A 14,192-nucleotide genomic window follows, 5' to 3' on the forward strand; every position below is an offset into this window, starting at 1 on the left:
CACTAGAGTTGATCCTATTCTACTGTAGGTAAACACAAGCACTGCAAATTCAACTCAGATTATCCAATTAGCAGTGCATCCATCTTCAACCGCTTATCCGTAGTCAGGTCGCGGGGGCAACAGCTCCACCAGAGAGCTCCAAACTTCCCTCTCCAGAGCAACATTAGTAACTTCCTCCTGGGGGATCCAAGGCCAGTGTGCAGGTGTAATCCCTGGTCTCCTTCCAGTGGGACGTGCGTCGAGGACCTCCCTATAGGGGGACGCTCGAGAGGCATCCTAACCAGATGCTCGAACCACCTAAGCTGGCTCCTTTCCAAGCAAAGAAGCAGTGGCTCTACTCTGAGACTCTCTCGCGTCACTGAACTTCTCACCCTGTCTCTAATTAAGCCCAAACCACACCAAAAGGGTTGAGTCGGCACAAAATGCTTTTAAGGTCAACCACACCAATGCAACCGACCCGACCCTTTGGTGTGGTTTGGGCTTAAGGGAGATGCCAGCCACCCGTCTGAGAAAACTCATTTCGGCCGCGACTTTATTCTTTCGGTCGTGACCCACACTTCATGACCATGCTGTAGGTAAGAAGATACGAAGGTTGCTCGGTAGACAGAGAGCTTTGCTTTGCATTCATTGATTTAATATAGAGAATAGAGATTTCATTGCATGACTCTAATCATAGGCCTACTCCATTATCTGAAGTTTCTTCATTCTTTCCTTGAGATTTCAGGTTCCTCCTGTGTGTGGTTTTAGTGGTATGTATGCAGCTGACTGAAGAGAATACATTTCCCACAGAAGCTTGTCTTACTGAGTCTGGGACTGGGTCTGTCTGTTTGTCCACTACGGTCTCTTCCTAGCATTTTAGTCTAGTTTTTATTTGTTGACGAAATTGTCAATACATTAATAGTTTTAATCATCATAGCTTAGTTTTCATTTAGTTTCCATTTAGTTTTAGTCAGTGAAAAAAGGTAGTCAATGAACATTTTTCGTCTTAGTTTTAGTCGACAAAATCAACACTGTATGGTAGCATGTCAGTACTGTGTGTCAGTGTGGACTCAGGACTACTATTGGACACTATTCTTTCAGTATGGTGCTCATCAGAGTTTTACGAGGAAGCTTTTGTTTAGCTCACAGATCAAAACTGTGTTTATACATTTTCTCACAGACATTTACTGTTTATATTCCTGGTAAATTGTTTTGATCTTGATTTACGCAAACATACATAGAGCCAAAAATATGCTTCCACTCTCTCTTTTTGACTCTTTTGCATCATCTATGCATTGTTTTAATTCAATTCAAAAACGTCTTGTGCAAATGGTAGTACAACAATCACAGACAAACATACGGTAGCTCAGTCAATCATTAGTTGCAGCGATGATGAATAATTATACTTAATTCAAATACATTGGAAATCTCAGGATGAAACATAAACAAAAGCCCTGTATCATTGTTTCAACTATATGTATATTTTTGCTTGCTTTTTCTCATCCTCCCTTCTCTTCTTCACGTGGTTAGATTCTTCCTCATTTTACTCACAAATGAATGTATGAATGTTTTGACAACAACACCCAAGTGGCGTCGGCTAGCCAGGATGACCTTACAGTTGCTGGTTCTAATCCTTGGAATGCGTGGGAAAGTCTGGGTGATGCATGGAGATTGAATGAGTTGTTTCAGATGTGCTGATCAGATGCACATATTGATTTATAAATATGCATGGAGGAGCACACACTGCAGCTGCATGTTTAGAGCAACATTTCCCTAAACATGAATAATGTATCCATAGTCATAGATTGTAAAAAATATAGACAAAGCGTTCTCCGGGTCTTATATGGACGTAAAATGAAGCCTGTCAGTCCTTGAATCTTTGTAGATCCGTTTGGGCCCAGACAACGAGGCGGGACTTCTCCCCTTCTTCTTCGTTGGTTTTTATTTTGACTCGAACGGGGGGTGGCTCCCGATCATAGACTGTAACGGTAGCCACGCCCCTCAGAACATACGCGACTTTATGGTCATTTTTTTAACTGTCTGACTGCCCCCCTGATCCATAGTCATAGACAATTCTTACTTCAAACATGGTCTCATGCCAAAGTGGTCACATTTTGACATTTGTCCAAACTAAAAATGAGTTAATGCCGTCTCTCCCCATTTCATGTCAGCCTACTGTCTGTCCCTCCATAAGAAAATATAGAAATGGAGGCGAAAGCCACAAAAAAAACATTTAAAAATGAGTTAATATTCGTCAAAATGTCAACGTCTTCCCCGACAGGTCAATATTATTTGATTAAGATTAGGCACTGTAATTTTGGTTAAGGTTAAATGTGCTTCTTTTAGATATGCTCAGTCGGTAGAGCACTTTCCTCTTGACCACGAGGTTATGGGTTTGACCCTGCAGGGCACCGTCCATCAATTCAGGAAATGTGTGGCACGGCTTGGGTGTGGCAAGTCACGTGGTAAGTAGCCTGGGTTCCACCTATGCTTTCTATGATATACATACTGTAGACAGCTACCGGCAGGATCCGCCGGGAGAATCTAGACGCAGCTGCGCGACATGAGACTAATTAATTAGAGCGAGAGAGAGGAGTGTGTACGTGTGTGCGTCAATTTAACAAAGGTGCAGACGATCAGAAATCAGCAGAGAGTGATCGATGTTTGTGCTACTGTATGCCGGATTGGAAAATAAAAACGTCTGGGTTTCCGAGGCTATATGCGGTAAGTAACTGGGAGCTGATGGTAGGTGTTACGTCTAGCACAATGTGCACCCACTGCCGTTCTATCTGTTGCTTGCAATCGCCTTTATCTTCAATTCCTTGTCCCATGTGCAGATCATAGACTGTAAAAAATATGGACAAAGCGTCCCGCGGGTCTAACGTGAACGTAAAATGAAGCCTGTCAGTCCTTGCAATGGAAGTCGCCATCTTTCTAGATCCGTTTTGGCCCAGTTCAGGCCAGCTGGGCCATTGGCTGGCCCAGACAACGAGGCGGGACTTCCCCCTTCTTCTTCGTTGGTTTTTATTTTGACTCGAGTGGGTGGGGGATCCCGTTCATAGACTGTAACGGTAGCCACGCCCCTCAGAACATGCGCGACTTTATGGTCATTTTTCTAATAAATGGGACCATAATTTTCCAAAAAGAATATTATGACATTAGAAATGAGACTTTAAACTAGTGACTGGAAGCAAAAAGTATTCATGACCATGTTTATTAAGGTAATACAGTCTAGGTGAAGTTGGGCCCAAATACATGGACTTCTATGGGGCTATGGGTTTTTTTGAGCCCAATGAGAGCGCCACAACAGGCCATTATATGAACTTTCATTTCCTTAGTGGCTTCACAAAATATCCGTCTGACTGCCCCCCTGGTGCAGATGCATTTTTGGTCAAAACGAGGTTTTTGCCGATGCTGAAATGGTCGCGGTCAGCCGTTCCCATCGTCCAGTGAGAAGACACACACACACACACACACACACACACACACACACACACACACTCTATTATGTCAACATAACATCCGGTCTCTGTGTTTTGGCCCTTCAAAATAAGGGTTGAACGAGGGAAAATCCTGGCAATATAATAAACAATTCTTTAATTAATCGTGGCGGGTTCAGGTTTAAGCGAAGGCTGCTGAAGGAGCATTAAAACGGTGAAGCGTCTTATGTCTAATCCCGTTTATTCCCTTCCCCAATTCTGGTATTTATAATAAAGTTTCCAAACGTCTCCAAGGATGACTACAGTATGCTGGTTTGAAATGCCGACATCCATCCATGCTGAGTCAACTTTCCTTTGTGGAATTATAGGTTCATTGTAAGTTCGTAAGAATGTAAGTTCATAAATTATTATTATAAATGACGCACGCATTCCAAGACGATATATCGTACATTATAACTAATGAGTTATGAATCAGTGTTTGTCCTGAAAAACAAAAAACATTTTCATTGATGAGAAGAAATGAATAGCAGAGAGAGCTTGAACGCCCCACTCTTGATGTGGGAGATTGATAGAGAGAGGAAAGGGAGGGGGAGGGTCGGACTTTCATATTTGTGGTTTGTGGAGGAGAGTCGGAGGGCTCTAAACGAGAAAAGAGAAGTATTAATAAAAGACAGTGGCAGAGGCGGAGGCTTTGAGAGGAGGGGGTAGTGGGTATTCATAAGGATATTATAAGCCTGATATCATAGGAAGAAACCATAACACTATATCATTGCGTGTGTGTGTGTGTGTGTGTGTGTGTGTGTGTGTGTGTGTGTGTGTGTGTGTGCCTGTGTGTGTGTGCGTGCGTGCATGCGTGCGTGCATGTTAGTACAATTATGTACAGCCTTGTTGTGTCATATAGTCTACTGTCTGGCTAATGTAGCCTACAGGCTATAGAGCACCAAAGTCTGACGTCAATATCGGTAGAGGGCACAAATCCACGGGTTCATGTAGGGGAGAGCCGCCAAGGATGTAACATTTTGCACGTTTCATTTTTTTACTCAGAGATCCGTTTATCTACACATGTAATATTTTCAGGCAACGGACCTACACATGTCAGCTACCATAAACCACTTCAAGTTATTTTTTTGATAAAACAGGTCGGGAGTTATTAAACCGAACGTGGACGCTGTTTCAGTGTTACATTTGCTGCGCATATCGGATTAATTGTAACGGCATGCATGATAAATGTAACAACGCTAAAAAACACCATTAAACATATCGTTTTCAGCTTAAAGCAATTATATTTGAAAATGTATCAAACATAAGGGAAATATTAAATAGTATCGGGTGTACCAGTTTGGGCTTCTTTTTTTTTTCAATGGGGAAATACATTGATTAAACAAACGTTTGATTGATTGAGTTGTACAATGTTATACAACCCTAAACTAATTTTAGAATACACTACACAATACAATACAATTTTAGAACATATAATATTGGCCAATATGTCAAATATGTAAATATTACATGGTGTTGAATGGAAGCGGACCATTTGTAACACAAATGGCCCACTTTTGCAAGTTTTCTTTGCCGTTGCTTACAGACCAGAATGAACATGAATTCCGTCTAAACACGATGCAAACTAATGAAGAACATAAGCATGAAGACATCCATGTGGATTTTTATTCACCAACACCAAAGAAATAAATTTGTATAGCACACATATACTCCAGGTGTAAAATTATACGCCTTTTGAAAAAAGTCAGTTTTTCGCCAATAACTCCCCGTAGGAAAAAGGTAAACACTTCAAACTTCCTGGGCACGTAGAGTACGTTGCTGTACACATACTGACGCGATGGCGTCATTGTGGCGTTGACCAATCAAGAGATAACGTCCATGTTACAACCGTGAAGCGTTACAACCGTGGCGGCTCTCCCCTACTTTTAATTTGCATTGTAATCCCCATAGGGGGATTTTAGATCACCTCATATAAGAACTGTGTTTGAAACATAAACATGACATCCCGGCCGCTTAACTCATATGGATATGAAGAATCAACTGACTGAGAGAAAACGCTATTGTTACTGCTACTGAATGAGTTACATTTTCGCTAGAAACAGACTGAATCATATGCGTGACTGACTGTCGCAAACGATACAGAGACACCTCCCTGACAATAACGCAGAGACAGCTTGTTATTTTTGGACCACAATGCTTATATGAGACGATTTTAAGATGAGCCCATGTTATTCTCCATAGAGAAATGTCTTCTGTGAACCAGGGGAATCGAGGGGATGAGCGAGTGACGTCAGGACTTTGGCGCTCTATAATAGTCTACTGTCGTCTGTCTGGTCTAACGTATCTACACTGTCTAATGAATGCATGTTGTGTCTATGTGTGTCTACACATAATACATTCAGTATCAATATCAGCTCAGTATCAGAGCCAATGGCAGCATGTTTTTTTTAATTGATCAGGCTTTATTAAGTCAGTGTGTAATATTTTGATCTCACTTATCTACTGTATTGATGTTAGGATTATGAATTGGCTTGCAGCAGCGAGGCAGTGTGTTTACTGTTTAGCAGTGGAAGTTTGGAAATATTTTCGGATGGGAACCCTTTTTGGTGTTTTAAGCATTATACTTTAGCTATTGAACAATAGCAGATCTACAAGCTCACGAGCTGGTAGATCTGCTATTTTTGTGAAAATGTGGTGTAAATCTTTGAATATATATTCTTTCAGAGTTTTTAACTCAAATCTTTACTTCTGGAGAGTCCTTGGAACAAATTTTTTTCAGATGGGGGTCGGTGGCCAATTACATAAAATTTTTGGGGTCCTTGACATGAAATATTGAGAACCACTGATGAACAATTTTCAGAAAATTGCCAAGATTTAGAAGACATTTTCGATGTTGGTGAATTCTCGCCAAATTCTCGTCCTGCATTGCCGTAGCCTACTCAAAGTGTGCAGCTGTATTAGCTATAGGGAAATATAACCATTGGATATATGGGATGCAGTATTGACAATTGGCACATCGAATATTAAATGACTTGGATCCGGAGTAGGGGAAAATTGTTGATCGTGATATGTTGGTCTACTGTCTGAAAGCATTATAGGCCTATAGTCTAAACTACTGTATAGTCTAATATACAGTAATGTCTTGTATATGGGCCTGTGGCCATGTACTTCTCTCTCAGCAATGAGACGCAGTATAGGGTGAAAGTGTCCTCGCTGTGTTGCCGTTAGCAACATTTAACTTTAAAAGGCGTCTTATGTAAACATGAAGAAGAGTCCTTGCGGCTACCATGGTGAGATGATCAACCTTTGATCTGGGGTGGGGGGGTCCTTAACTTCCTTGTTATTTCATTGTGTTTTAATTATTGTAAACCTTTAGGTAAGTTTGATGTGAGGCACACACGCAGGCACGCAGGCACACACGCAAGCATGCACGCACATACACACACACACACACACACACACACACACACACACACACACACACACACACACACACGCACACACACACACACACACACACACACACACACACACACAGTGCAGGAAAACCGTTAAAAATAAATAAAGCGCTCTAGGTTTGTTTTGGTTCCTTCTGTCTCTTCCTGTCACACCAGCATTATTCGGAGCCTTAGTCCTTTCTCTAGAACTAGAGATCTTACAGATCTATAGTTAAGAAGAACTTGTTGTTTGCTGACTAACCAACCAAGCAACCACACACTGACGCCCACAAACACACACTGTGCTTCAGACTCACTTATTCACACACTCTGTCACGCAAACACAATGGTGTATTTTGTGAAAAGTGTATAAACAACTCTTATAATCAATATAACCCACTGAAAATGAACGGAATGTACCTTCACAGTACACATGCACACGCACACACAGACGCACACACACACACACGCGCACACACACACACACACACACACACACACACACACTAAAAATAGTCTCAGTGACACATCTAGGGGCCACAATCTGCATAAAAAGACTTTCCTAGAAGCTTTGTCATTGGTCGATTTGCCTGTCTACTTCCTGATTGGTTAGTCATTTCGACCGTTTTTTTTTTTTTTTTTTTTCTCCGACCAATGACAAAGCTTCTAGGAACATCTTTGAATGCAGATTAGATATATTCTTTGGAAACGTTTTACTCTTTGCTGGATAAAAAAAAAGTCATAACATTTTGACATTATCGTTTTTAGCAGCAGCTTTAATACAAAAATAGAAAAAGAACCACCGCTCATCCGCTGAAAAAACTTAAGAGAGGTGCTGGAGCCACAAAGGGAACATGAGAAAAAATAAAGGGAAGCTCCGCACACTCAGATCTGCGCATAATCAAATTATTTGGTCTACTGACCTTCTTCAGGCATCGCAGCTTTAATACAAAATTAAATACAAAGATCTTGTTAAAAAAATGAAAAATAACTGCCAACAACCTGCCATAGAAAATAATGTTACCTGAGCAACAGTGAGGGTTAATTATAGGAAGATAGGTTGAAAATGTGTGAAGTCCTTTAAGACTAGCACGTCGAAGCGGTCCATCTGACCCATTTTGAGATGTTTAAGTGGATTTTCTTTGCCAATGAAGTTCTGAGAAACAATGGCGAGCCGTCAACAGGTGCAGGGAGAGGTGTGAAGATCATTAGACGAGTGGGGGAGAGAGTGGCCAATCAAATCGCACGAAAAACACGGTCATCTTGACCTGCATCTAGTCATATAGTAGGTGAGACGTGCTAGTGTTAAGGTTAATACTCTATCTAACAGCTGAGTTATTAAACACTATATGAACAGGTTAAAGGTATAACAGAACCAGCATTTACTAAGATATAATATGTTATCAATGTGTAACCAACAATAACCCACTTTATGACTGGATCCAACTCGAGGCCACAGAGAGAGAGAGACAGTGTGTGTGTGTGTGTGTGTGTGTGTGTGTGTGTGTGTGTGTGTGTGTGTGTGTGTGTGTGTGTGTGTGAGAGTATGAGACCGTTACTCCTGATAACCGCAGTCTTCTGTCTGTGTTTGTGGATTTTCTGAGGTCAGAGGTGAAAACTATTGAATAAAGACAAGCAGGGTGCTGAGAAGGGCAGATGGGAGGTGTATTTACGCTGGGTTAAGTGTGTGCATGCGTGCGTGCGTGTGTGCGTGCGTGTATATTTGTGAGGGTCAAATGTCTCCACAAGTGTAGAAGAATTTAAGAAATAGACGTGGTGAGGAATATTTTCGAGGAGTTGTTGTTGTTTCAAAAAATGTGTTCAGGGTTCTAGCCTTACAATAGTTAAAGATTGCACACTTGTTAGTTGATATTTGATATAGTTTGAACAACTTTTAGTTGAAAATTTAGAGTATCAAATTATTCAAAAGAAGCCGTTCTAAAATGCTGATGTACAATAGTACTGTACCGTGCGTGCGTGCGTGTGTGTGCACGTACACGTGCGTGCATGCATGCGTGGCTGATACTGAGCAGTGACTTGCTTGTTTGTCCCTCCAAAATGAGGGCCAAACAGTGTTGTTTTTGGCTGTTTTTAGTTTTAGTCATAGTCATTTGAATAAAGTTTTAATTTAGTTTTAGTCTCATTTTAGTCCCCTGGAATGTTTTAGTGTTAGTCTAGTTTTAGTCGACTAAAAATCATAAGATTTTAGTCGACTAAATCTACGGCTGAATTAGTCGACTAAAATGTATTTTGTTGGGCCTTGATGTAATGATGGACGTAATGACTGATTTTACACTTGCTGAAAATAGCAGATCTACAAGCTCACAACGCGTTACGGCGCGGCATGTTGTGAGCTTGTAGATCTGCTATTTTCATCATGCAACCAAGTGTAAAATTACTTATACTGGATCTCTTGTCCACTAATCCCTTCCTAACATTTTAGTCTAGTTTTTATTTGTTGACGAAAATGTCAGTATATATTTAGTCTTAGTTTTAGTCATCATAGCTTAGTTTTCATTTAGTTTCCATTTAGTTTTCGTCAGTGAAAAAAGGTAGTCGACGAACGCTTTTCGTCGACGAAAACAACACTGGGGCCAAACAGTTAGCGATTAAGGTACTGGAGCTACAATATAGGAAGTCCATCAATTTGGAGGAGGCATTTCCTTTACCCAAGATTTATGTCTGCTGCATCTTTGACAAGTAGGCCTATTTCAACCTGGTGGTTGAATAGCCACTCCACATATTAAAATAAACCTGTGGGTGTGGCTGAGAATCTGGGGGTGTGTCTGTGGGTGTGTCTAACATAAGTAGGCTACCCATCAATGTCATTTTGAGATTGAGGCACAGACGAATAGGATCCCACTGTATGTAACAATGTTCTGCCTTGTAGGCACTTTGTAATCGGCTGTTTTCCTATACTATCTGACTGCACTGCAGGCACTTAGTTAGGGAAACAAAATGACCAATCTGCAAAATAAATGCTTACCAATAGCTTTCTTCACAAATGTTCATAAAGGTGTCTACTATAAACTGTACTATCACCTCTCAATTCGTTCCAACCCAACTCACTTGGTAAACCAATTGTGACTGCTGAAAGTTGGAGTAGCCTATACCATATTAGTCTCTCAAGACAGACTGTTGACTCGGGGGCCGCTGTTTTTCTGTGATTTGCTGATGGGATTCTCAGATTGGGGTAACCATTAACAACTTATAGGCTATATGCAGGCAATATTTACACATTTTCATTCTCCTTTAAGTAGCCGTCTGCTCGTGATGAGAGAGAGAGAGAGAGAGAGAGAGAGAGACTTATAGTCGCCGAAATAAAGGTTTTTATGTAACTCACGTTCAACATGCTGGTTGTTAATCTTCCATTTCTACCATTCTAATGCATTCCAGGGGTGAGTAAACAAGTAGCAGCTCCCTTTGATTCCTCTGAAGTGACGCAGTTATGTCAAGTTCCTGTTCGCAAAGTGCATCAGTCCCGAACAACAGAGCTACAAGCCCTCCACTACTCCACACAGTCACATATGTAGTAAGTGAATCGCCAATATTAACTGCTCTGTCAACAGCAGCTGTGGAGCAGCTAGCTAACTGCTCTGTCAACAGCGGCTGTAGAGCAGCTAGCTAACTGTTCTGTCAACAGCGGCTGTAGAGCAGCTATAGCTAACTGTTCTATCAACAGCAGCTGTAGAGCAGCTAGCTAACTGTTCTGTCAACAGCAGCTGTAGAGCAGCTAGCTAACTGCTCTGGCACTGCAGGTTGAATGTTGTTCTTCTGTATAGACATAATAGGCTAACAGCATCAGGACTGCAGGGGGATTTCTTTTTTTAATACACACATTGTTGTGTTAGGAAGTGGTCCATACTTACCATAACTTGCATGAGAGCTACGTCAATGGCCACATACACGCACGCTCACATGCACACACAGTACATGTGCACATGCGCACGCACGCACAAACAACTGCTTGGGGGGGACTAAACCGGGGCTAAGCAGATTTGTGACGGTGGTATGGCCCCGCCTATCGCTGGTGCACATAACGGAAAATATGTTCAGGAATGTTTTGTTTCACTGTGGACAAGTGATTTATATCAACTGACAACTAAATCATGGACAGTGTGTGTGTGTATAGTTCCGCTTAACGACTTAAGCTCTATATTATACTTAGTATTTGAAAATAGCCCTTCGGCAATCTCACAAGTCACAACGCATTGTATAATTTCAATTTGCAACAAGATGTGGACTTGTAGATCTGCTGTTTAAAATGAATAAATGGAAAACAACTGTGAAAAATGCAAACAAGAAAAAAGTTACACGGAAGTTATCAATACTGAAGCCGCATGCGTTGTTGGATGCGTGCGTGCGTGCGTGCGTGTGTGCACATGCATGTCCATGCGTGTGTGCGTGTGTGCAGATCTGTCTGAATTCTCCATCCTGTTGTTCTCCTGCGGTATTTCAAAGCGACGGCTGCTGCATGGCTGCCCTAATTAACGGTCAATACCCTCTTTATTTCACGTATATAAAACTATTTATTCCGTTACGTTGGCTCTAGCCGCTGTAAGTCCTGCGTGGCTCAGACTGTACCTTCCTTCACAAAGGCCGGCTGTGTCCCGACGGCCTGGCATCACCCGCTTTGCTTTGTCCAAAGGCTTAAGGCCCGACACACAAGGTCCCTGGGCTGGCAGGAAGAACAAGGTAGAGGTTATACGAGTGTGTGTGTGTGTGTGTGTGTGTGTGTGTGTGTGTGTGTGTGTGTGTGTGTGTGTGTGTGTGTGTGTGTGACTGTGACTGTGTGTGTGTGTGCGTGTGTGGGGGGGATGTCTCGTTTCCCCCTCCCTAGCTTCCATTCTCAGTTCATCAGAATTGGATGGATGGAGATAGATAGATAGATAGATAGATAGATAGATAGATAGATAGATAGATAGATAGATAGATAGATAGATAGATAGATAGATAGATAGATAGATAGATGGATCAATCTATCCAAAAATAATATTTTAGCAGCATATTTCTGAAATTCCTGCCTACACACGCTCATAATCATAGCTGCCAATAGGCTGCGAAGCAGAGGGATATTTTATGGGATATGGGCAAATGGCCCATATATGCTACACTGCACAGAAGAATAAATACAAATGTCAAAAAACATCTAAAATCACACACATTTTGAGAGAGCATGTGTTGTCTTAAGATTTACATAGAGTAGAGAGTAGAGTTTAGTTATTTTGGTCATTAAAACAAATCAGTACAGTGTGTGCCTTTTTTCCAAAAGAAACATGGACCAAAAAGCTGTAGGCTTTAGTGCCTACCCTTCTGACAATTAAATGGCTTTCATAGGTAAAATAATACAACAAAGCAAACAGAAGGGGAAAAAAACAAGTAAACAAAAACAAACAAACATGAACATAAAACAAAAACAAAGACAGACAGGACAATACAGTTAACAGGAACAAGACAAAAAAGAACAAAAACAACAAAACAAAACACAAAACGAGAAAACAAAACATCATATTAATGTTCTATATTATGTATCTACTATTTTTGATCTATACAATTTTTTTAATTAATTTTTTGTACTACAGTTTTTTTGTTCGTCATCCAATCCATTCCACAGCTCTTATTCAATTAAGACATTGCAAAAGCGCAAATTGATCCAAACCCAAGAATAAGTACAACGTTATAATAAGACTTAATTATAACTCCGTATGTATTTATTCTTGGGTGTTGATCAATTCGCGCTTTTCAGCAGCAAATGAGCGACGCAGAGCAGGCAGTGTTTTGTTTTGCGCATTCATCGCCCATGAAGAAAACTGATGAATCGGGCCTCGGGAGCATAGTGGGAGAAATGGTTGAAAGTAGGGAGACTCCCGTGAGAAGCTGAGTGTTGGCAGGTATGACTTTAATTGCGTTCCTTTGACTCTCGTCCAAACACAACATCAGTACGTGATTCATGGCTGCCATCTCTGTGCCTCAACAATGTCTATTGTCAGAGTATATATATATAGGCCTATGCAGCACTGTTGTTTTTGGCAGCAGATTTTGATTTTAGTTTTAGTCGTAGTCATCTTGAATAGTTTTCATTTAGTTTTAGTCACATTTTAGTCACCTGGAATGTTTTAGTGTTAGTCTAGTTTTAGTCGACTAAATATCATTACATTTTAGTCGACTAAATCTACGGTTGATTTGATTGACTAAAATGTGTTTTGGTGGGCCTTGATGCCGTCGTAATGACTGTTTTTTTCACTTGCTGAAAATAGCCAATCTACAAGCCCACGCTGCGGCGCGTTGTGAGGTTGTAGATCGGCTATTTTCAGTGTGTAAAGTGCAAAAGGACTTATACTGGATCTCTTGTCCACTAGTCCCTTCCTAACATTTTAGTCTAGTTTTTATTTGTGGATGAAATTGTCAATATATTTAGTCCTAGTTTCCATTTAGTTTTCGTCAGTGGAAAAAGGTAGTCGACGAACATTTTCCGTCTTAGTTTTAGTCGACGAAATCAACACTGCTCTAGAGTGAGAAGACAATTAGCACACACCTCTGCCTGTGTTGGAGCCCTGCTCTCTCTGTCTTTCTGTTATTATTGCAATATATACATGCAGTATTTCACAAGTATGTTTAAAAATATTCAAAGAAAGAAGTGATCCAATTAACACATGTGGTTGTTGTGGTTGCCTGTGGGAACTTGCCATGTTGAAGAAGGGTGATCTCTGTCGCTGCACTATGGCGACTCCTACAGGTTGGTCGGGGCACTTGTTCAGCAGGGAGAATAGGTATAGGGAGGGTTTCCGGTGCGGATGTTCTATCGCGGGGCTAGCGTGGCATTGGTTCGACCTCCCGTTATAGTCCGACCATTACTAACACTATCCCAAACCCTGACCTCACAGGAGGCCACGGGTGATTTGTAATTTGGCACACATGAAACTCGAGGAGGCACACAGGTTTTCGGGAGAGAAAATTGGATCGCCTTGACCAGATGGATACTAAGCTCTTCATTTCTGACTTCAACGTGCCTCTCGTTTAAAATATGAACGCGAGGGATTATCCAGCGACTTTATCGGAATCATAGCGAGGTAAGCAAACAACATTATTTCTCCCGGTTTTTGTACGGAATGGAAGCTGCCATATCTGAGGAAATACCGGCGCTGATTGTGTTAAAGTCTGAAACTCATGTTGATTAGGTGATGTAATGGTGATGTAAAACAAACGGTGACAAAACAAACATTAAATTCTCTTTATTGTTAATGGCATTTAATGTTTGTGTTAGGGACAAGATGACGTAAATGTTCCCTTCATTGTCAATGGCGTTTTTAAAACAACATTGAACTAAAAACTAAAA

The sequence above is a fragment of the Protomyctophum bolini genome (genome assembly GCF_963924005.1).
Source record: "Protomyctophum bolini genome assembly, chromosome: 1".
In the NCBI taxonomy this organism is placed as follows: Eukaryota; Metazoa; Chordata; class Actinopteri; order Myctophiformes; family Myctophidae; genus Protomyctophum; species Protomyctophum bolini.